General features: G+C 41.7%; 1 protein-coding gene across 7 annotated transcripts in view; it reads left to right on the top strand.

Moving 5' to 3' along the window:
- ZNF608 (zinc finger protein 608) overlaps positions 1 to 24,996 on the top strand; it is a 201,997-nt gene that overhangs the window by 149,096 nt on the left and 27,905 nt on the right. The gene's annotated exons all lie outside the window — the stretch shown is intronic.

Raw genomic sequence — 24,996 nt, 5'->3', positions numbered from 1 at the left:
ACAGAAACCTTTAGGGTTTCTAATGGCTTGTTCATTAATGTGGCTCATTCTAGAATGGGCAATCAGATGTCAGGAGTGGCAATAAGCAATGCCATCCGCACCTGTATTGCTGAGGCCTACACTTCCACCGAATTGTCAATTCCCACCAGAATTACGGTTCACTCTGTCCGATGCAGTAATTAGACAGCAGATACCGGTTGAGGAAATCTGCAGAGCGGCCATTTGGTCCTCTTCATCTACCTTCGTTAAACATTATAAGTTAGATTCTTGGTCTGCAGTTCAGACTGCCTTTGGTACCAAGATTCTGGACCTGGCCAAGGAAAACTGAGAATTCCCACCCCGGGGAGCAGGGACACTGCGTTGTAGGTCCCATCAGAGACTTCCTACGTCTCCTGGAGAATCGGCCATTGGTCACTTACCGTAAAGAGCCTTTCTCCAGGTAGACGTAGGAAGTCTCGACCCTCCGTTGGAACAGTTTTTCCAGCCAGGACAGAAAATTATCTAGTTTCTGAGTTCCCTTACAGTTAGTGAGTTTTGATTAGTTGTTTAAGAATGTTTTTCATGAGTGTTGTTTGTTCCAACTACATGGTCAGTTAGCAACGGGGGACTTAACCCTGTCAAGGGGTCAATGGGAAGCAATAGTTTTTGAAAGATCCTGCCTCCTGATAGCAGAACACAGGAAACCCATCAGAGACTTTCTACATCTACCTGGAGAAAGGCTCTTCACGGTAAGTGACCATGGGCCGATTACTGTTAGTCACTTCCTGTCATCTCTCTTCGTGGTTGATTACTTCTGTGCCAGAAGGACTGCTGAGGAGGAGGTGGTGTTCCAAGCTCCTACAAGAAGTGATGTTTTATAGCTTTTCCTGTCTCCTTGCAAATGGGCAGAGGAACACCCAGACAAGATGTCCTCCTAGCCTACCAGGAGAAGAGCCCTTCACAGTGATTATCCAATGGACCATTCATTGCCATCTTGTTTTGAAGGATTGCAGATGTCATCCTTGAACTTGACAAGAGAAGAAAAGTTAGAGTTGGGGCAGGATAAACCATTTTTTTCTATAGTATTTTTGTTTCTGGATATTATATTTGTTGGATGAATGTTTTCTAAACCTTGAGTTAATCAGTCCGTCTTTACATGGATGCCTAAAAACATTACATTTTAAAAGGATAAGATCAGCACTGTATGCCAAGGATAGTGCCATGGGGAAGTAAAACCCCGATATTAATATAGTTTTTTGATAAAAGCAGCAGTTCATTAAATGCTTCCCTCCGTTTGAGTTTTAATAAGCAAACAAAATTTTGGACATTGTACATTGACTAGTTCCAATGAAGTTAGGATAACAATGCAGTGTGCTAGAGATTTAACATATATCAGACAGCACAGGTCATAGTTCGTTTCTGCAGTTTCTCTCTAGAAATGTAAAGGACTCAAACTCTCATTGCTCGGTGTTTGAACCCTTTAAGATCAAAAGGGCCTTTTATTTCACAAAGTTTCATGTTGTTATTTAAGTGGTAATCGCCTCCATCCTTGGTTTCAGGCTCAGATGTATTTAGCAGGATTTAGATTTTAATGTTATTGAGTTGATGTTTCTAATAGAGAGGACAATTCAAGGGCCACTGGGGGTGTGGGAAGCCTGTTCTTGTATTCGGGGCTGGTAACTTTGGGAAGGGACAAGAATAGGAGAAACACATGTTTTAAATGCCTGTTTCTGTCTGGTTCTGCTTTTGTAGTTGTAGTTCTTTTGCTATTGAATTTCACATCTGGAGTAGCTCTCTTACAGACAGCTGAAAGCTTTCTTACAATGTGGACTATTTATTAAGCTCAAGCTGTGAAACTTGATCAAATCACTTTCCTAAAAATGTTTTGTCTTGCGTAATAATCTGCAAAAGATAAAAAAAAAAATCTTACCACATTTGATTTGTTTCAGCATAGAAAATGTATGGGAATAATTTGTCCAAGTTTCCATTGTCAGGGCTTTACTTCAGGCAGGTCTTTTTCCTTGGACCCGTCTTTCGTTACTAGATGTGTTTGCATTATCTGGAACATTTCTGGCAGGAAAGTGTCTCTGAGTAGCTGCAGAAGTTCTCTTCTCTCACCATTCAATTATCACCTCTAGGATCAAGATGCATGGTTTCTAGAAATATTTGAGCCTTATAACCTTGTAAATAATTTGCTATTGTTATGCTCAGAATTCGACATTCTGATATCCTGCACAGCTTCTAGTTTACGAAACCAAACTAACATTGCAGCTGCCAATACCAGCATTAAAAAAAAACGCATCTGAGGATTTGTTTCTGATATAACTATCATTTCATGTTTTTGCTTCTGCAGATGCAAACTCAGTTCATAACTCAACTCATCTAAGAGAGAGATGCCACATGGAAAACTTAGCTTTGTAAATTGTCCGTTTCCCTTAAACCTCTGAGCCCATGCACAAAATATCAGTTTGAAACTATAGGGCAACACGTAGGCATCATTGTTAAGGAATGTGATCTTAAAGGGAAGTCAAACATGTGGGTCAGAATTTTCAGACCGCCCCTCCCCCCGGGAGAAAATATTTTTGAACTGAACAATAGAACCACAAATAGAAATATTTTATATGTGTGCATATTTAGCATTGTATTACAATTCTTTCTGTATAGACAGACTTCTGTATAGACAGACTAGCATGGTCTGGCATGCTGCAATTTGGCACACATGCCACTTCTGCCTAACTTGATCTATAATTAACTAGCTTTTACTTTTCATTCATTTGCTGAACTGGCATTTTATGGTGCTCAGTGCTTAGTGTGCTTCGCAGTTCTAATGTTAATATGTACTGTAAAATAAATATCTATCCATCAACATAACATATCCATCCATACACTAATTATTTAACACATGCTTGGTGATGCTCCTAGTCAACTGTGTTTAATCCATTTGTTGGTACCTAAAGCATTTATTCCCTTCTTGTATATATCTTGTATATATGTATTTCAAGTCTAGACCACTCTGCAGATCTAACCTGTACATTCCCCCTGCCCTAATTCTTTGTCCCCTTCTAGCATACACTGCACATATATTCATGGTTTTGCTTTCCATTCACAGAGGCATCCAGCTGGGAAAATATAATGTGTACAATATTCTGTGCCTTCAACTGACATTTCTCATAAATTGCAACAGAAACACTGCTATCAGCAGCTTAATAGCAGATAGAATACCGCTCTACATATCAAGTCTCAGCAGGATATAGAAACTATGGTTACCAAATTTCTAAGGTGGGGGAAGAGAAGAGAAGCTTCTGTAACAGACTCTGGGTGAAAAGAAAACCCATTGAAAACAGATTCACTGAAAACTGCCTTTTTGAAAAGGTTTTATGAGGACTGAATCAGTGACTGCATCACCCTTGCTTTTGCTGAATTGTTATTTTTCAGACCTCACAGGAGGTTTTTGTGATAAGCAGTGCAGTAAAGCATGCAGTCTTTCCTTTCTAAATGTCTGGTGGGGGGACCCTCTTTCTTTAATAAACTCAGTGTAAAAGGGCAATGGTTAGTCATCATTGTAGTACATGGTGTTTATCAAGGAAACAGAAGTTTTCAGCTGGACTCCTCACAAATGAAATCATACCTTGAAGGTAAAAAAGACTTGATGGAGAATAGACTAGTAAATGTTGTTGTTGTTGTTGTTGTTGTTTAATTTTATATACCTCCCTCCCCTGAAGGGCTCTGGGCGGTGCACAGCATAAAATAACATAAACAGATGGAGTACAAAATAATCTCAGTCTAAAATATAAATACAAGCTCTATAACATTAAAATAGCTAAAACCATTGAAATACAACATTTCAATATATAACAGTATACAGCTAAAATAAAAATGTGTTTTTTCCTTCTTCCTGGTGTCTTTAGTAAAGTGTTTATTCAATTAGTTGTAACGTTTGTCCAAGTGTATCCTAAGCAGTACTGTGTATTTCACTTGTATAACAATGTTTGAAATGTAGGTTCAAATGTGGAATTACAAATATTTTCTTTTTCTTAATAAATACTGATAGAATGACAACTAGCAGTTAATTTTATTAAACGTCTCTTTTGGTATGTACCTATGGTGACTGTCATGTGGTAAACTCTGAACAGGTTAGAATAGGTTGGATCTGACAAAGTGAGCTTTGACTCACGAAAGGTTATCTATCCCAGAAATGATGTGAGTCTTTAAAGGGTACTTTGTGTGTTAGTGCCATCAGATCATTTCCAACTCACAGCAACCCTATGAATCAATCTCCTCCAAAACATTTTATTTTTAACGCCTTTGCAAATTAAGGGTCATGGCTCCCTCCATAGAGTCAATCCATCCCATGATGGATTTCCTGCTGCCTTCAGTGTTTCCTACTATTATTGTCTTTTCCAGTGACTCTTTTCTTATTATAAATACTGGCCTCAAATGTTGTTCTCAACTTCAGACTTCTACCCACATGCCGCACAAACACTGTTTAAAGAGAAAAATCAGAGCAGTTCTTTGAACTAATACTATAAACAATGTTTTACTGTATTTAACTAGCATTTTAAATGGCTCAAATTACATGATGGTATTCATGTTTGTTGAATCATCTGGTCACTTGGTGCTGCTTTCCTAACTTGCACCAAATTATACTATCACTGTTTAAATGTATATACATGTGTAGAATGTTTAGCTTGGGGTTACTGTGAAGTTACTAGGAAATTTCCCTTTTAATATGTGGCCAGTGAATGAACTAAAGACAAGTTGGCATAATCCATTAGCTAATTATCCATTAGTTAATCGTATGCAAATAAGTAATTTCTGTTGCCCTGAACTGATGGGCTGCTTATTTTATTTGCAGCCCATCTTTCTCACTGAGATTGATTGCAAAATATAGAAAAAATAGAGCACAAAGCATCCAGTTCCAATGCCATGTGAGTGTAATTACAGAAATTAGGAAACAATGGAAACAGAAAACTAAGGCATAACATACCATAAACAATACAGAGAGTGGTTTGTTCAGGTACAAGACAGTGCCATAAAACAAGATGATACATACAACAAACATTACAATAAACTACAATCCTTATGAAAGTGCTGCCTGGAGTCTCCCTTCATACTGCAATTCTAATCATTTTATAAAATGCCCTCCTGAACATTTCTGTTTTGCTTATCATGTGAATCGATAGAAGAATAGGAATCTTCCTGACCTCCTCCAGCATACTATTCCACAATGTGAGAGTCACAGTAGAGAATGCATGTGTACTGGCTATTGCCCATCTTACCCCTTTGCACTGTGGCGCCCTCAAAATGTTTTTCTCAGCTGAGTGATGCTATTCTGGCAAAGCAAAATTCTGGCCTTCTCCATTGCCAAGGCAAGTTTCTCTGGCAATAGGATGCTTCACAACAAGGATCACTTTTTGTCCTCTGAGGAAGACAGCGGAACTCCCAAGCTCTTGCAGTCTTGATAGGGTGGACATTCGCCATGAGAGGCCTGTCCGATCCCCGTCTTCCACCATGGAGTTCCAACACAGTCTGAGCCCCCTCTCCACGCCCGTGCCAGGTACCTCACAGGAGGCTAAGAGACCCCATCCCTCCTGGCAAACTCTGGCAGCCTTAAAAAGAACCAGGCGGAGTCCCGAACCTACGTCCTTGGATTCCTCGGAGGAGGAGACCTCAGACAAGATGGAGGGGGGGGGGTTCTTCAAGGGAGGAGGGCCTGGAGGACATCCAGGTTCCGGAGCAGGGCTCTCATCTTTTTCAAGCAGAAGACTACCAATATCTGCTCTCTGTCTATGGCCGCACTCCACCTCCAGGCAGCTGAGGGAGGAAAAGAACCAGCCAAATGTAAGGTCAGATCCAAGCACAAGGGGGAGGGGGAACTCTTCCCAGCTTCCAATGCTATCATGAAGTTGTTCCCTTTCCCAGAGAATTTCGAAATGCAGATCTCAGGAATGTGACAATCCTATTGCTAATAGGCGCTATCCCAGATTTTTGCACAAGCTTTATGCTATGCCTTGTTACACCAGTAAGATACTCCCAAGTACCTCCCGTGGATGCCCTAGTGGATGCCTTGCAATCTTCTGGTCTGATGACCAAGGATGGCTGTCAAGACCCACTTGACCAAACAATACAGACACTTGTAGGAGTACAGTGGTCTCTTTATTGCAGGCAGAAAGACAGATCAGGAACATCTAAAAGAAAGCTCTGCCTGACAAGCAGAGCTTTCTCCAATATAAGCAACATTCCCTTCCCCCTCTCTTGGAAACGAAGACACTGTTATGAGAACTGAAAGCATTTGGCCATGAGGCCAGCACCAGGAACAGTTAGATAACCCACCTGGCTACCAGCAAGTATAAGAATTCATGCAGAGCAAAGACTCCCCACCCCCACAGAAGGCAGTCTTGACATTCCGCTCCCTCTAAGCCCCCCCCCCCAGGTTTGTCTGGGAACTATTTATGGAAAGCCTTAACCCGGACATCTGAAGCATACACCCACTCGTCATGACCCAGAGAAAACCCCACCCACAAAAGAAGATATTGTAGGCGGTTGCTATGAAGGCAGGAATCAAGTATCTCTACCACGTCATAGTGTTAGGCTCCATCAATCATCTGAGGAGCTGGACAAGAAGGCGGGGGATGTCAGACATTGGAAGCGTGAGCCTTTTTTAGCAAACTGCAATGAAAAACAGGATGTATTTTGCTTAATGCTTTTGGTAATTCCAACCGAGCAGTAACATTGTTAATAACCTTCATAATCTGAAAAGGACCAATATATTTATGGCCCAATTTAGTGTATTTATGAATGTCTCTTAAGTTCTTGGTAGATAAATACACCCAATCCCCCACACGTAAAGTCATGGGCTGCTGGTGTTTATCGGCCTGTTGTTTCTGAGTGTCCTTAGCCTTCTGCAGGGCAAGCAAAATAGGGCCCCAGCCATCTATGATGTATCCAGTTCTGGAGATCAGAGGGGTCTACTGGTGGTTGCCCAAGAAAGGGAAGAGGTTTAGCGAATCGTCCAGTAACCACTTCAAAAGGGGTTTTTCCAGTGCTACAGTGTACTGTGTTATTGGAAGCGTATTCAGCATAGGGTAAGAGATCCAATCAATTATCCTAGTGGTAATTACTATAGCACCTGAGATATTGCTCAAAAGTCTGATTTGAATCCTCCGACTGGCCCTCAGATTAGGCGTGGTGAGGTGATGTCAGACCTTGGTCCACGCCCAACAGTTGCAAAAACGATTTCCAAAACTTTGAAACGAACTGTGGGCTACGGTCAGAGATTATTTTCTCAAGAGCAGAATGCAACCTATAGTCATGCTGAATGAACAACTTGGCCAACTGGGGAATAGAGGGGATGGAAGCACAAGGGATAAAATGATCCTGCTTAGAGAACAGATCTACCACCATCCAAATCATGGTCTTCCCATGGCTCTCGGGAAGATCTGTGATAAAATCCATAGAGATCACCCGCCAGGGGCCATCCGGTACTGGAATAGGTTGCAAGAGCCCATGGGGTTTTCCTGGAGCAGATTTGGCTGTAGCACAAACAGGGCACCCTCGCACATAAGCCTCAATATCCTTTTGCATAGTACGCCACCCAAACTGTCTCCTTAGGAGGTGCGTTTTAAAAAATCCAAAATGCCCAGCAGATTTAGAATCGTGTCCCTGGTGGATAATGAGTTTGCGTAGCAGGGGCGGGACAAGCAGGCAGTCACCCTTCCTCCACAAACCATCACGAAGTGTCATAGATGGGCCACCCTCCGCCAGCAATACGGACAAGGGGTGTTTCCAAAGAGACAGGAAGAAGAAAAAGTTGATTTCCTGCCTCCCTGGCTAAGTGGTGGGAAATGTATGCATAAGATATCCTCATATCCTCAGGGGAGAAGGACTCTTCACAGTGAGTACCAATAGTCATTGCAATGTTAGGAGAGTGAGAGAAAAATGTCCCAGTGGCTGTTTTTGGGCGCAAAGCATAATATTTTTACAAGCCATAAAAAATCGGTAATTGGAACTGTCCCCAGTATTCCAGGTGCAGCCTCATGAGGATTTACAGTCTGGCCATTTTATTTTAAATACCTTTCTTTATCAGTCCTAGCATTGCACTGGCCATGTTCAGTGCTTCTACCCTCTATGTTTATGTTTTACCTAGTATACATCGTAATCCACAGATCATAATCATTACCAGCTCTAATTCCCATCTTTTGTATGTAAGAACATAAGAGCTCTGCTAGACCAGAGGCCCAGCATCTTTCTTTTTTTGCTGTGTGGCCCAGAAGACCCACAGCAAAAGTACAGAAAAAATATTTACACCACTGCTGACTCCCAGCATATGACTGGCTCCATTCATCCAGGATAGCTAAGCTAATAGTTGTCACCACATCCTGTGGCAACAAGTTGCACAGTTTAAATATACATTATTTGAAAAAATGCTTTATTCAGCCTGAATCCACTTTCCAACAGTTAAAGGGTGAGATGAGTATGTATATGAGGTTAGAATTTTTCTATTCTGATTAATTTGGTGTCGTGTAAATATCTTCAACCCCCCCCCCCCCGATTGTTACAGTGCCCTGATCTAACTATTGACCATCAGGGGACACTATCACTTTCCCCTTTCTCTTGTACGAACTATCTCTGTATAGCTCCCATCTGCCTCCTGTTCTTATATAAACAGGTACTTGCGAATCTTGAGGGTTTGTGCACTTACCTTGTGATTGTTAAATTCATCAGAACAATTGACATTAGGCTGAACTGGAAATTGCAATGTCTAGAAGATTCCTGATTTTCCAGCTTCCCTATACATTTTTTTAAAATCAGCCTTAAATTAACCTTTTCCCAGTTCTGTATTAATGAAGCTCATGTTGCATACTTTTGTTACAGAGTTAGCAATTTAATAAGAAATTTGGACTCTATTCATTTGTTATTTTTAAATAATCAGTCCTGGAACCATCTCCTGTTGCCATTTGAAATTCCATCTAAGAAGAGTGGGATAAAAGTGTATTGAAGATGCTTAGGATTGTATTTTATAGTAATGGCAATAACAGTGGTGGCAGCGTAATAGTCATTGTCAATGGTCAACAGTGCAGGATAGTACATGAAGTAATAGGACAACCAACCTCTGTCTCATCTGAAACAGAATCTCTGGCTTTGTTGGATCACTGTGACATTCCTATGAAGATATTAAAATATTCCTGTTCAATTGATTTTTTAGACCAGATATGTGGTTTATATACTTGTCTTCTTTACAAATTTTGCTTGGCAGTTAGTGTGGAAAGTGTGATATAGAGCTGTGTGAAATATGTCAGTCTAGACTCATAAGAAAGCTATGACTGCTGTTGAGATCATTTGTTTGTTTTTCTTTTTACATTTTGCCTCACTGCATATTGCATTTTTTGAGATTATAACAAAAGCAGCAGAGGAATTATTTGCAATTCTTTTATCATCCCATACTAAGGATAGAATGTTGAGAGGTTTCTTCATAAAAAGACCTGTGAGGAGCTGCAGAAGTTACATTCAGTTCATCATCTTTAATGCCTAGCTCGTGGACAGTCAACTCAGAAATACTAAAAATAAGTAGACATGTTGATGTTTAAGACCCTCCCATTCTCTCTCTCTCTCTCCCTCTCCCTCTCCCTCTCTCTCTCTAATTTGAGAGTGAAGTTTGTATAACAATAATTTAGTTAGTCTATAAGGTGCCACAAGGCTTGTTGATTTTGCTAACAGTGGTTCATATTGTGTCTAAGTAAACCAGTTTTCTGCTTATTTACCTTGAATGCACTTTTCTGACAATCCACTTCTTTAGCAAATCCTTGTCTATGGTATGCTTTTTCTATAGCCTTTCTTCACACCTCTATCCTCAGATGCCATCCACTTGAGAGGGATGCTGCCGAAGACATCCTAAATAGTCCTGTCACCTGTGTTCCCACTTGTTTGAGGAAGTTTTGTGAATGGGGAACTTGGGTTTCACTCAATCTCATTTCACCTGTGTTCCCAACAGCATGAGATCTGTTTTATGCTGTGTTATCCCATAGCTCAGGGAGCATGTCTGAGTAACATGAACACATGAATCTAACACATGAATTTAAGACTGAAAGCCATCTTTTCTATGGTAGTAGCACTCTGTGTCTTCCATAAGGACAAAATGGTATTCCATAGCAACCTGTTGTTTTGTTGTAAAGTCAACTCTAGATTCCACTGACAAGAGGAAATCTGTCTTCATTGTGCCCAGTCCTAAGCATCCCAGGGGGAAAGTCTGACATAATCTAGATGTCAGCAGAGCAATGAAAACGTTCATTTTAAGAACTCAAAATATCAGGAAGACTGATGCCTTGTTCTCCTGGTGTCAGAGGACATCTTGCTAGTATCTTGTTGGATAGTTTCTCACCCCCTTGTTAGAGAAGCTGGAACTATATTTCTGTCACTTCTTGTCTAGAGGTCCAGTGGCCATTTTCCTTCAGTATCTTTCTTGCCTCTGAAGGGAGAACACAGATTTCGAAGGACTCTTAGCCTTAGCACCTGTTTTGTGTGTTTTTGTCAGTGTTTCATGGTGTGTTTGACTATGCCCCATTGTTGTAGTCCCTACCCCCATGTGTCTTTGTACTGGGTAGGGAAGAGCTTCTCAGCAGTCAGTGCCATAACCCTAGGCAATTCCCACCTTTTTTTGCAAGTCACAAAATGGCAACCAGGCAGTTTTTCCCTCAGAAGGAGAAGTTTTCCGAGACTGCTGCAGAGGAGATCATAGCTGCTGGAGCGGGGGAAGAGAGATCACTCTCGGGCAGCCACTTGGTTGACCTGGAGCAGGGCAATGAGATCTTCCCAGGCAGCCGCTTGGCTGACCCTAGGGCTAGAAACATTCCCCCCGGCCAGAGAAAAAACGGCACAGCGAGGGAAGAGAGATCCCTCTCAGGCAGCTGCTTGGCTGACCTAGAGCAGGGCAACGAAATCCGCTTGGGCAGCTGCTTGGTTGACCTTAGGGCTGGAAATGCCCCCCCCCCCCGGCCAGAAAAAAAGGCATGTTTTCTGCACCAAAAATCCTATCATCCCCAGAGCTCGCCAGGGAGTCCAGCAGGGACACAGAGCGCGCCGCCTTACCCACAGCCAAATTGACAACATGCAGGTCCATGGAGGCCTCCTATCTCAGAAGGCAAGATTGTTCCGCTCAAGGAGGGGAGCAAGGGGAGCTTGCAGATGCCAGCACATCCACATGTATTCGTGAGTAGTGCTGCGAGCTGGCAGAATATTTCTTCCATGGATTTCGCTAATTACTTCAGGAGCACTGTGAGGGAAAAAATCCATAAATACCATGTGGGTAGGGATTCTCCCATGGGCCCCTCAATTCCATAGGGTGTTCTCTAGCTTCTCTCCCCCCCCCCCAAGCTCCTTCAGGAATCTCTCCAGGGAGCAACACCAGGATCCCTTATGTATCCCTGGGGAGGATGATCTCAGTGAAGGAGAAGAGATGGATGACTTAGATTATTTTTCTGGTGCAGAGGGGTCCCCTGCTGAAATATCTGAGCAGTTCATGTGTTTCTTCAAGCTGGGGCACCTCCAACGCCTCATTTCTATTACAGTCCTTGATTGAAGGATCCAGATGATGCAGTGGATCCTGCAGGTCTCACTGCGCCATCCACTAGACCCGTGGTGGCGAACCTTTGGCACTCCAGATGTTATGGACTACAATTCCCATCAGCCCCTGCCAGTATGGCCAATTGGCCATGCTGGCAGGGGCTGATAGGAATTGTAGACCATAACATCTGGAGTGCCAAAGGTTTGTCACCACTGCACTAGACCAAGAGTTGCCACAAGGGTAACAAGGATTTCTCCCACACACAGATGGTTCACAACATTTTTCCCAATCCCTGAGTTCTTGAATGTTGCATCAGGAGAGAGTGGGCCAACCCTGCCACCAAGAAGGGCTCCCTGCTATATTTTAAAAGCTGTATGTTGTCCCTGAATATGTGAATAGGATGTTAAGAATGCCCTTGACAAGTTCAGGATGAAAACACTTTGATCCATCGTGGAATTGCTGAGCCAGGGAGACTTCAAGACATTGCTAGACCTGACGGAAGCATACCTTCACGTTTCCATTTACCTCGCCCATAGGTGATTCCTTAGCTTCGCAGTGGGGGACAGTTATTTCCAATTTCGGGCCCTTCCGTTCGGACTAACGACAGCACCAAGGGTATTCTCCAAGGTACTCCTGGCTGCTATCATCCTCCGTCAACAGGGAAGCCACATCTACCCCTACCTGGATGAAATTTTAATCAGGTCCGGATCAAAGGAGCAGGCCAAGCTGCATGCCTCTCAAGTCCAACAGGTTCTTCAAAGTTATGATTTCTTAGTAAACTTGGAAAAGAGCACCCTGGTACCAACCCAGAGAATGGAATACCTAGGAGCTCTGATAGACTTGGTCAACAACACCTTATTCCTGCCAGGGAAAATATCCTAAAGATTCAGAGGGCTGTGTCGGCTGTCCTGGCAGGCAGACAAGTTACACTCCTACAACTAGCCAGTCTTCTGGGCTTATTCATCTCAACCATAGAGATGATTTAGTGGGGCCATCTTCATGCCAGACCTCTACAAAGCTTCCATTCCAACTCAACATAATCACAAGGAAAGACAGAGTATTGCGGCTACCGGAGAAACTTCGTACCAGACCGAACCTGGCTCTGGGGAAGGTGTTTCTTCACTGAGGTCGAATCCAGAGCTTCACAGGTGCCAGTCTCCAGGGCTGGGGAGCCACATTAGAGAAAGAGTTCATCCAGGGCAAATGGTCTGTGGAACAAGCCCATCTTCCAATCAACATCTTGGAAACCCGGGCTATCCTGCTAACTCTGCAACATTTTCAGACAGTAATTCTTCATCACCATGTACTGATTTGCACAGACAACATTGCAGCAAAAATGTACTTAAACAACCAAGGTGGGTCCAAATCTTCATGCCCACACCGAGAAGCATTAAAAATTCTGGTTTGGGCAGAGAAACATCTTTCAATCTAGGCACAACACATTCAAGGCCATCTAAATGTCACAGCGGACTGAGCAGACAGACAATCTTAGAGGCAGAATGGATGCTCAAAAGTCACATATTCCAGTCAATAGTCAACAGATTCAGGACTCCAGAGGTGGATCTCTTCGCAACAGCCCAGAGTGCTCAACTGCCGATCTTTATGTCAAGGTATTATCATTTCTTGTGCATTTGGCATTGTGCTGTCAAAGAGACTGCTAAATAGGAAATAATCTCCTTGCTCACGGTCATGTATTAACAGGTTCTCCTTGGGAGGATTACACTTCAGGATATGGAACCTGCACCTTTCTTATCTCTCTAACCATCCTTGCCTAATCCATCTAAGGTAGTACCCTCTGTGTGGTCTTAGGAAGTTTTAGCATATTGTTAATGCAAGATAACTATTACACAATAATACTAGTAAACATGTCTTTCTATTTAAATTAGACTCTTTATATTTTGTTAATTAGTTACTTTTTACTGACTATAATACCCCGTTGTAATACTCAGAAAGAAGTAATGAGCCTTTTATTCTGCCCTGCAGTGTGTATAATGTGCTATATTAAAATAAAATACTTCCAAAATATCCATATCTTTACTATCTGATTTTTTTACCATAAAAATCTAATTTTGTCTCAGTATTGTTAAATTTGAGCTTTATTTAGATGATAGGGAAGTAGGTTGAAATTTTCTTGCCAGTAGACATGGTACTCTAATAGAGAGAAACTCTATGCAGCATGCATTTTTATTTTTCGTGTGAGCATATATAGATATTAGTTCTTTTAAGGCAATATGACTTTTCCTTTCGCAGCTATTTTAACACTTATTTAGGCAGGTATTTCACAGCAGCAGCATCTTCTCACTGTTTTTGTAATAGCTGTTATAGAATATCAAATATTTTAGAGTCAAGATGACTCTATGGTCTATTTGCATTCCAATGAGGTTACATTTGAACTGAATTGCTTCCTTTCATAATCTTCTTGTGAAAGTACATAATGAAAAATTCTTAATGCCTTTAGAGCTTTGTTTGGCATGATTCTTGCATGATTCTTGCAAACATCTTTACCTTTGATATGGTGATAAAAGAGTACTTGATTTGGAAAGACAAAAACTGCTATCTGAATCTAAGACTGATTCCGCATGGGCCAAAAACAGCAGCGTGAAAAAGGTGTGAAAATGGTGTAAATGGGTTTATACTGTGTAGAAGGGTTTATACTGTTTTCACACCGTTTTCACTGCTGTTTTTCGCCCATGCAAAATCAGCCAAACAGGCCGTGCTCATTGTTGAGCTATGGGCTTCCTCCACCTGATGGATCCCTTCCATTACTTTACCCTTTACCCTTCCCTGTGCTAAACTTCATTTGCCACATTTTTGCCCACTCATGCAGTTTGCGACATTCTTGCCCCCACCAATTGGAGTTCTTCACAGTCAGCACTTAAATATTAATACAGAATGTCATAGCTAGACATCTGTCTGTTGTAAACACATGTTACTATAATACAGAATCAACAGCAGTGGATTCTTATTTGTTTCTGGACCAGTTTTAAGGTAATGTCTTTGACCTTTAAAATCCTAGATCACCCATGCACACACATGCAGCAGTGGCGTAGGAGGTTAAGAGCTCATGTATCTAATCTGGAGGAACCGGGTTTGATTCCCAGCTCTGCCGCCTGAGCTGTGGAGGCTTATCTGGGGAATTCAGATTAGCCTGTACACTCCCACACACGCCAGCTGGGTGACCTTGGGCTAGTCACAGCTTCTCGGAGCTCTCTCAGCCCCACCTACCTCACAGGGTGTTTGTTGTGAGGGGGGAAGGGCAAGGAGATTGTAAGCCCCTTTGAGTCTCCTGCAGGAGAGAAAGGGGGATATAATCCAAACTCCTCCTCCTCCTCCTCCTCCTCTTCTTTTTCTTCTTCTTCTTCTTCTTCTTCTTCTTCTTCTTCTTCTTCTTCTTCTTCTTCTTCTTCTTCTTCTTCTTCTTCTTCTTCTTCTTCTTCTTCTTCTTCTTCTTCTTCTTCTTCTTCTTCTTCTTCTTCTTCTTCTTCTTCTTCTTCTTCTTTCTCAGAGAGCATTTGATCCCATATAAACATTCTACCTCCCAGTTTGCATTCAGAACATCTAGGGATGGCATTTTTAAAATTCTGTCTCACTAGAGGGTGAGCTTGTCCTCCATGCTTAGCAGGACTTTCTGCATTGTTGCCCTGAACAAACAGGGGGATCTCTTCTGTCATGGGAAGAAAAACACCCGCTCTCAGTGGCAGTGGAGCACATACAGAGCCTCCGGAACGTCACCACTGATTGGCTGAGTCACAAGACTGTCACAGAGGCCGAATGGAAACTCAAACCATCCATTTTCAAGTTTGTCCTGCAGAGGTTCAGCACCCTGACAGTGGACCTTTTTTTGTCACTGGAAAATCGTCAGCTCCCAACATTCATGTCGAGATTCCATCATCCGCAAGCACTGCAGGTGGATGCTTTGTCGGTCCCATGGCCGAAGACACTGCTCTTTGCTTTCCCTCCAGTGCCTATCCTCCCCAAAGTGTTGAGGAAGATAGCATCAGAACAATCCCAAAGTGATATTTTTTGCTCCACACTGGCCATGTCGTCCATGGTTATCCTTCATCCTGGAGATGGCAACCTACCCTGGATTCAAGCTTCCAACTCCGCCAGATATGCTAAGTCAGGGACCAGTTTGACATCCGCGAACCCAATGATTCAAATTAACTGTGTGACTGCTGAATGGGAAATCCTAAGACAACAGGGCTACCCCGAAAAGGTCACACATACCCTCCTGGTGTCCCGAAGAACATCCACCAACAACATTTATTCCTGAAAGGCGTTCGTTATGTGGTGCAGGTGGAAGTCAGTTGACCCTAACTCACCGTCTCTACCTCAAATCCTACAATCCTACAGGAGAGATTAGACTTAGGGCTAGCAGCGCCACACCAAAACTGCAAATGGCAGCTTTAGCCACCGTTCTGCCATCAATCCAGGGATTCTCTATGTCCAGGCATCCCAACGTGATTAGGTTTTTAAATGGAGTAAAACAAGTACAACTCCTGGTAGTGCACCGGATCCCCACCTGGCGACTCCATCTGGCAGGACTGATGGAAATTGTAGTTCATGAACATCTGGAGAGCTGCAGGTTGCAGACCCCTGATCTAGTTCTTACAACTCTGATCAAGTCACCTTCGAGCCTGTGCAAACTGTCCACCTTAAGTGGCTCTAGATGAAAACCCTCCTCCTCCTGGCAATCACGTCAGCAAGGAGGGTCTCAGAACTTAATCCACTTTCCGCTAATTCAGAATTCTGTACCTTCCACAAGGATAGAGTAGTTCTTTACCCAGACACAAAATGCTTCAGGTTCCATCTGGCTCAGGAAATAATGATCCCCTCCTTCTGCCCAAATCTAACACACCCCACAGGAAGGTTATGGCATAACCTTGATGTTAGGAGGGCCCTCAAAGCTTTCATAATCAGAACAGAGCCCATATGCACCTTACACAGCCTCTTTATCAACATCTCCCCTCTTAACATAGGAGGACAAATGACAAAGGCAGCCATCAGTTGCACTATCAAGGCGTGCATCATAGAGGCGTACAAGGCCTCTAACCAACCTATTCCCCAGGGAATTACTGCATACTCCACATTCAGAGGCACCATGAATGCAGCGTTCAGAAAGCAAGTTTCCCTAACAGACATCTGTCAAGCAGCCACATGGTCCTCATTGTCATCCTTCGTAAGGCACTATTGTGTTTCTCCGAAAATAAGACAGTGTCTTATATTAATTTTTGCTCCCAAATATGCGCTATGTCTTATTTTCAGGGGATGTCTTATTTTTCCACTCCACAGCTGCATGCTCTGGTGTTCTGTTCTACGGGCATGCTTGTAGTCATCCCCGCAGGGTCGTCGCTAAGGAAGAGGCGAGACGCGGAGGTTTCATCTGGTGGAGAGCGCCAGCAGCGGGAGCGGGAGCGCGGGTGTCCGTGTTCCTAGCAACTCTGCCGCGTGCTGGTTCCTGGCACCTTTTATTATGATTATAGCGGGGGCGTGTAGAAGGGCGGATCGGGGGGAAATCCGGGAGAGCGGGAGACTGAGAGATCATCATGTGATGCATGATCTCACCTGGCTGCTACGTGCGGAGAGGAGCATCAGCGTCTGGGCCTAATCCTCACCTGGGGGCAAGACCATTGTCCCTTTGTCTGGGACACCCGGTGGTTGTGAGCCAGGCAGTTCATGACCCGTGACTCATCGGGGGGTGAGGGGTGGGGGAGCGGTGCGACCAGAAGACCATAGGAGCGCCGGTGTTCCAGCGCTCTACTTACGGTGCTTCTGGGTCAGCAGCTCATCCCTACACATGCTTCCAAACAAAAACTTTGCTACGTTTTACTTTCGGGGGGATGCTTTATATTTAGCACTTCAGCAAAACCTCTACTATGTCTTATTCTCAGGGGATGTCTTATTTTCAGAGAAACACGGTATAAGTTACACTCCACGGCAGCATCAGAAGCCTCTAGTTGAACGGTCCACTGGTTACTTACCGAGAAGGGGCCTTCTACTGGACGGACAGGAGGACATCTTGGCCCTCCCCAGATCATCATCACTCCCTGATTGTCTGTTCCATACTTTGATGCAGAATGTATTCATTTTATATACATATCCAGTTTCTATATTGAATGTATTCAATTTCTTATTAATATCCAGTTTCTATGTTGAACGTATTCTTGTTCCTCTTTGGTGTAATTATGTTGCTTCCTAGTTTCCAGGTTAGGGAACTGTTTCTCACTGCTTTGACAGTTGTCTACTGACGATCAAGATGGGCAACCAAGCAATTCACAGGAAGTGACAGTTTTGAAGTTTCTGCCTCTCTGAGAACAGGTTGGAAAACACCCATCAAGATGTGCTCCTGTCTTTCCAATAGAAGGCCCCTTCTTGATAAGTAACCAATGGACCATTTTGTCCACCCCACACAAGGGTGCCTCACTTAAAGAGACAAGCTCAGATGTTGTGTTATAGGTTTATTTGAAAGGTAGGTAACCATAACATTCAAGAAAAGAGTAGTTTGGAACAGATCTAATGCAGATTTTTCCTGTCTCTAGAAGATGTTTACCTGGCCATGGAAAATGAGTCAATAAACACCTGACAGTACACAAGAGAGCATTTTGGTGGGCAATCAGAAAAGAGTGAAATGAGTTATTTCTTGCACTACTACTTGCTTCTGCTCTTATACCAAAGAGTTCAGCACACCATACATCAGTATGCTTGAGTCATAATATAGTACAAGCTTAGGAATTGCAAAGTGGAAAAGTAAACAGTGGAAAATTGCCTCAGGCAAAAATGTTGTGTATAGTTGTGCATGTAATCAAATGTTCAGTAAATCTTTAATGGAGGGAAAATGCAACCATAATACTTAATTAAAGGAAATTCAGGGTTGGACATTTGTCCACATGGATGATATGCAGATATAGTTTAAGCTAAGATTGCCAACCTCCAGGTAGCTCTTGGCTATTGCCTGCTATAACAGTTGATCTCCAGACAACCAAGATCAGTTCCCCTGAAGAAAATGGCTACTTTAGAGGTTGGGCTCTGTGACATTACATCTTGTTGAGATTCCTTCTTTCCCCAAATGCCATCCTCCCCAGGTTTCTCTCTCTCTCTCTCTCTCTCTCTCTCTCTCTCACACACACACACACACACACACACACACACACACACACGCACACGCCCATTTCCAGATATTAGCAATCTAGAGCTTCCAACCCTAGTTTAAGTTCAATATGTGAGGCAAGCATTTGATTTAATGCCATTTAGTTCTGTTATTGAATTGTGGTCAGGGCATTATCCATCTCTATTTCATAGATTTTGGGTTTACAAGCTTAAGATCCTGGTATGAGATCCAGAATTGTGCAAAGCATCAGACTTATTTTGAAAGCTTCAGTCTTATAATACCCTTCTTTCCTTTCCAAACTGCTTTTCAAAATTACTTGAGATTTGTTCCATCACATTCTGCCAGATTAGTTGAGAAATTTTTCTTGGTGGCTCTGGTGGTATAAACAGTATTCAAACAATAAAGGCATATGGTTCCTAGAACATTTAATTCCCCTACATCAAAGCCAAGTATGAGTCCTTAGTGGAAACTCTATAAAACTTCCTTCCTTAAGCTGTCTTTTGAAGAACGAGGTTAAATAGTTGTGGCATAGTTATAAACGGGGTTCATGAAAAACTCATTAAAGTGCTTATTAGGTATGGGCAGGAAAGCCCCAGCTGCTTCTTTCCTCCTCCCTTCTTTCCATCCATAGCTGTGATTGGATGATACTTCATCCTTTTATTAGCAGTAGCTGTAATAGACAGTTATGAAACAAGAAAAAGGGAGGTTTACTACCACCTTTGCCATCAGGTGTACTAGCTCCTTGTAAATCATTATATCAACAGGACAGTTGTTTCCTGATTAAGAAAACATCTAAAACAACATTATGTTGTAAACTTCCTATCAAATGAAACCAGATTACTGGAAAAATGGATTAGCTAACCATTTGACATAAAAGGTGAAGGTTATAACATTTCAAAAATTATACAGTGTGAATCTTAATGAATACTAACAGCAGCATGTAGAAACAGTAAATGCTGCAAACAACAAAAAGAAAAATTAACTGAAGTAAAGGGAACATTAATGCCTGGACAATTTTGTCTTAGTTTTTTAAAAAAACTTTTGACAATATGTTTAGTTTGAGCAAAACCTTGATGAACTGAGTGTGAAAAAGAAATTATAAACTAAACAGAGATCCCAAATTGCCATACAGTGTGAGAACTTGATTTCCAATAAATAATATTCTTGGCAATATCTTTTCCATTGAGCAAATCTCCTTGAAAACAATTTTAAGTAATACACATTTAAATTGCAGAATATGTCTTGCAGATTTGCATTCTGAAAAGCAAAATTTATGCCCCCTGAAAGGTAAAGGAGGCTACTGTTTCATGCTACCTGACTTTCACTATCTATATTTGGTGTGGACATGGTATATACTAGCAAACATATTTCGAAGAACAGTTTTATGTTTTCTTGCATTTGTTTTCTTTATAGTCTTCATCTATTACAGCTGTAAAATGTATTTAACCAGTGACCATTCTTTCTTTTGGGCTCAGAGTCTAAGACAATAAAAATTATCAAGCTATTGCATGGACATTTGTTGAATACTGTTGTTCATTAACTTGAAAAGAGCTCAGGGCAAGGATGCTACCTGGAGCTGATAGATATTAGCTGAGAGGCAAATGAATTCTGCCAGTTGCTTGTACTCTTACAGAGAAGTGTTCTCATGCCTTCCTTTAGATTCTGTTTGGGTCTTTGAGTGTGTATCTATAACGAAATGTTCTGTCTGTCTAGGTCATGCACAACTCACCAGAAAATGCAGCTAGGAATCTCAAAATTGGCCACTGTGGGTTTGGGATAATTATGGGAGCAGGACCAAGTATGAAGGTAATAGGAACATCTTGGGCATTGTAATCTCCAGAACCAACACATACTTTTCGTGTATTGGAAAGAGCAGTTGTCTCACAACATGTCAGAAAGCAAAACTAGACATTTGAAATTTGGATATTCAGTTCAAGGTGATGGTGAGAGTTGCAGTGCCAAAAATGAACAGAATCATCCTGGCCTGGGGTACATACAGAAACCTCCTAATGCTATTCACAGTTGAAGTTAGAGTTCTTTATGGCAGGCACAACTCATCCAAAAATAAAGCTGGGACCCTTAAAGTGGCTGACATCTTCAGGATGATCATGGAAGTTACAATGCCAAATATGAAGGGAATCAGAACATCCAGGACAGTCTTCAAAAGACACCCCATCCCTGCTACTTGCAGTGTGAGCTAAATTTGTTTGTATGTGGCAGAAATAACTTATCAGAAAATGAAGCTAAAGGTTTCAAAATTGGCAGGCAGCTACAAGTTAAGAGGGTTGCAATGCCAAAAATGAAGGGAATATTGGCACAGATTATCTCCCAAATATCCCTTTGATATTTGCAGTGGACATAACACTTTTTACTTGAGGAAAATATCCCCTCTCTTACAAAACAAAGGTTTATCATCTTGCCTGATTCATCATAGCTTGTGTAGTGATTAGAATGTCAGAGTGGGGTTAAAGATATCTGTGTTTGAATACCTGCTCTGCCAGGAAATGTAGCTGGATGACTTTGGGCCAGTTACTCCCTCTCAGACAAACCATCTGGAGATTTGATTGGCTGTGCAGATTTTTTTAAAAATGTTACTTTGACAGCAGGTACCACTACAGTTCAAGGAGTTTAAGCTGTATCATTGCAATTAAGCTTGGCAATCATTTTGTGACTGGCTCCTACAGCAGCCATTTTTGAGGCAGTCATTTTATTGCTGTGCACACCATGCCGTGTCAGAATTCTAAATGTGTCCACAGCCTCAAAAAAGTTGGGGACACCATTATAAAGCATCATACTGAGTGAAACAATCTTCTACTGAATGAGGGGGATCTCAGGGAGGCAGGACTTAAAAAACTTGTCACTTCCTGTGGTCTGAGTGGGCGTCACCTTTGATCTTCAGTATTTTTTCCTGCCTTAACAGGGAGAGCAGCTCTTTGTTTTAGCTCCTCTACTCAGAGTTACTATTCCTGTCTATTGTTGGTCTGTAAGTTTTTTGTGTGTCTGTGCTGTGTGCAGTGCCTATCCTTTTGTGTCCTTGGGTGCTGGGTGAACTTCCTTAGTGGAAATTGGGACTCCCATTCCCCCCTGCCCTTCTTCCCCAATCAGACATTGCCATGTTGTCTGACCGATTTTCTCCCGAAAGGGAGACATTTTTTAGGTCCTCTGCAGAGAGGACCAGGGCTGCACAAACAACTAACGCGCTGCATCAACCGCTATTTTATCAATTGCATTTAGCCCACATATAAAGTGCAATACATAAAGTGCAACCAGTGAAAAGTGCAAACAGCATCAGAGCCTAAACTCTTACAATGCTACACATGTAACATCACCATACAATATGTACAAAGTGACTCAATGATGTCTTCTTTACTTGGTCCTATAACTTTGTCCGTACACATATTAGGATGGGACCTCTTCTTTGTAGATAGTTAGTCGCGACTAACTATCTACAATTATTAACACTGTGAACATTCACATCTTTATCTAATTTGCCTATGCATTTGCTTCTTTTTAAAAAGATCATGATACCTAATGTAGGAAAACTAACCATTATTAACACTGTATTGCCATATGTTACGGATTGTTGTGTGGTGTAGAGGTTAAAATGTAGGACTAGAATTCTGGAGTTCCAGGTTCAAATCTGCGTTTTGCATAAAAAGTTGCCAGGTAAACTTTGGCCAGATACAGATTCTCATCTTAGCCAACTTTATAGTATTGTTGTTAGGATAGTATGTAGAAGGGGAGAATGTTATAAGCCACTTTGGGGCCCCACTGGGGAGAAAAGTGGGATATAAACTATGTATCACAAAGTAATAAATGCTGTATCATTTGCAAGGTTTCCTTGATGATCTACATGTACAGCCCAGTGCGGGTTTCCAAATCTAGAAGATGGAATATGATCTGCCAACGTTGTACACGTTGTATCATGCTTCCCCTCAGTCATAGTTTTTTCCCCCTAACTGAAAAGCCCAAAATACTTTAGCCCAGGAAAGGTACATGATATTTGCTACTTCTATGATATGCTTTGTGAGATGGAGCAATCACAGCTGCACACAGGAATTCCACACATGGCTGTATCATACAATACAGGTTATTTTTAAATATTTTCTAATAATCCTACTCTGTAATTTGTCTTTTTTCACCTCTAACTCAGTTTTCACTGAGGGCCAAAGTATGGAATACATTTTGCCACAAGTTTGGGTTGGGCAATGGGTCAAATAACATCCCCAGGGCTATTTCAGGTTTCAGGTTGGGCACACAAGGGTGGGGGGAGGGCTGAAGTACCTCATCATGCAGCCACAGTCCTAAGCTGAATTGTGTCCCTGCAGTGCTTGGCTGTTTAGGTCCCAATAGTTTCTGAGGAGCATGGAGTTGTTGAAACATATACTCTTGTTTGGCCCAGAGCTATCTACTAAACCCTGATATTTTTTTCTCCAGACAGTTCAGACTCCATCACTTTTTTTTGAGGTTATTTTTCTTCCATTATGCACAATGTTAGAGGTTTCTATAATTAACCTTGTTTATTTTTTTCCTCCACTTTTCAGAAATCTGCTTTTCAGAAATCAGCCATTTCCCTATCCTGAATGACTTGGAGTTGTCTGCAATTTGAGTACATTTCTGATATGCCTGCTCCCAGGCATCAATAAATTAAATCATATTTATTCTTGTAAGATCACAGTGTTTACTTCCTTCCATTGTAAGAATTGTCCATTTACACAAACCTTCTGCGTTCTGTTCTTTAGCCAGTTACCAATCTGTCAGGGCAGAGCTATTTTTGCTTCCTTTTTCTTTATGCTCCACGATAATTGATTTTTTTTTGTAGAGTGACTGCATCTGATTTCTAACCAGATGATCAATCACTCTCTTCATCACAGAACAGAAATGCCTTTCCCTTGCTCTTTCTTTGCTCATTACTCCCATCTTTAATTTTAATATATTGAAGAGCACAAATGAATCAAATCACAATTGAAGCTCGAACACCATTAAGTAATACAGAGAAATTTTCAAGACAGAGTTTATATATGTTGAGATTTATCCATATTTGTGTCAAGAGGAATCATTGGACAGAAATGTGCAGTTATGCGTAAGGATTGGTAGAGTTACACTGTAAGCCTAGAGTTACATCCTTCAATGGACCTGGAAGGATGTCATTCTGTTTAGGATTGCATAATTAAAAGATGGAAACCCTCCTTTCTGGTTTCACATTAAAATATGGAACCCCACCTTTCTGGCTTTCTGCCTGTGATTTCTTTGGTGTTTAATTATACTATTGGTGATGTAGTATAATATATGGGCTAGGGACTTTCTTTTTCTCACCAAATGCTGAGATTCTTTGTTACCCGGATTTAATGTCACAGTCAATAGATATATCCAGCATATACCGATTTTTGCCTTTGAGGCATCATCCTAAATTACCAGATGCAATTGGTGGCACTTGTAGATGCAGGAAAAATTACACATCAGTAAGATTCCACGTTAATAAAAATGCTGTCAACTGCTAATATTAACCATGAAAGATTTCATGCGGGAATTGTAAATGTGCAAAGTTCATGCCAGGTGTTTGATAAGTAGCAATACCATTAATCTCCTTTTGAAAGATTTTACCATTATGAAAGAGAGAGACAGCTATTGTAACAAATTATATAATTTAAAATTTTACTGGGTTGTTTTCATGGGTTTTTTCAGTAATATGGTTTGAGCACACATTTTTTGTGAAGAAATATTGGTCAATGGCTGGCTGCTGTTTTGTTCTTAAGCAACAGTATGTTGCTTTTGAAGAGGAAAGCTTTGGAACTTTGCAGTATAGTTGGGAGGCAGAAAACTCTGAACTGCTTACAATAGTCATTCTTTGCTGAATCCTTACATGTACCCTAAATTCTTCAGAGCACAGCCAAAAAGAGAATGTGAACAATAGGAGCTATGGAGCTTGACTTGGTCCTAATGTGAGAAGGCTGTAAAAGCTGTCAAGAATTGTGATTGATTGGCTCTCATGCTGCAGTCCCCAGTGCAAAACAATAATGTTCCTGCCTCTTTTGAGAGGGTTTTATGTGCCACTCGGGTCATCGCTTATCAGAAGGAGGAGCCAACCCTTCAGATGAAGCTAAACTGCAGTCAGTAATTCAAATAAATCTGTGCATGTTTTCCCCAAGTGAAACAAGGAAAAATAGTTTACATCACCAGTAATATTTGAACAGAAATGTAAACTATAGAAGAGTTCCTAGTCACTGTAATCTGTCACTGGTTTGGTTGGGTTACAAAAGAATAGATTTAAAGAAGATAAATTTGGGCTGTTCAGGAGCCTACCCTTATCATCTCAGATAGCTTTAGTTCCATTCTACTCATGTCAAAA

This window comes from Sphaerodactylus townsendi, linkage group LG07 (assembly GCF_021028975.2).
Source record: "Sphaerodactylus townsendi isolate TG3544 linkage group LG07, MPM_Stown_v2.3, whole genome shotgun sequence".
Lineage (NCBI taxonomy): Eukaryota > Metazoa > Chordata > Lepidosauria > Squamata > Sphaerodactylidae > Sphaerodactylus > Sphaerodactylus townsendi.
Note: the sequence above shows the minus strand (reverse complement) of the source record. Positions and strands in the feature narration are given on the sequence as shown.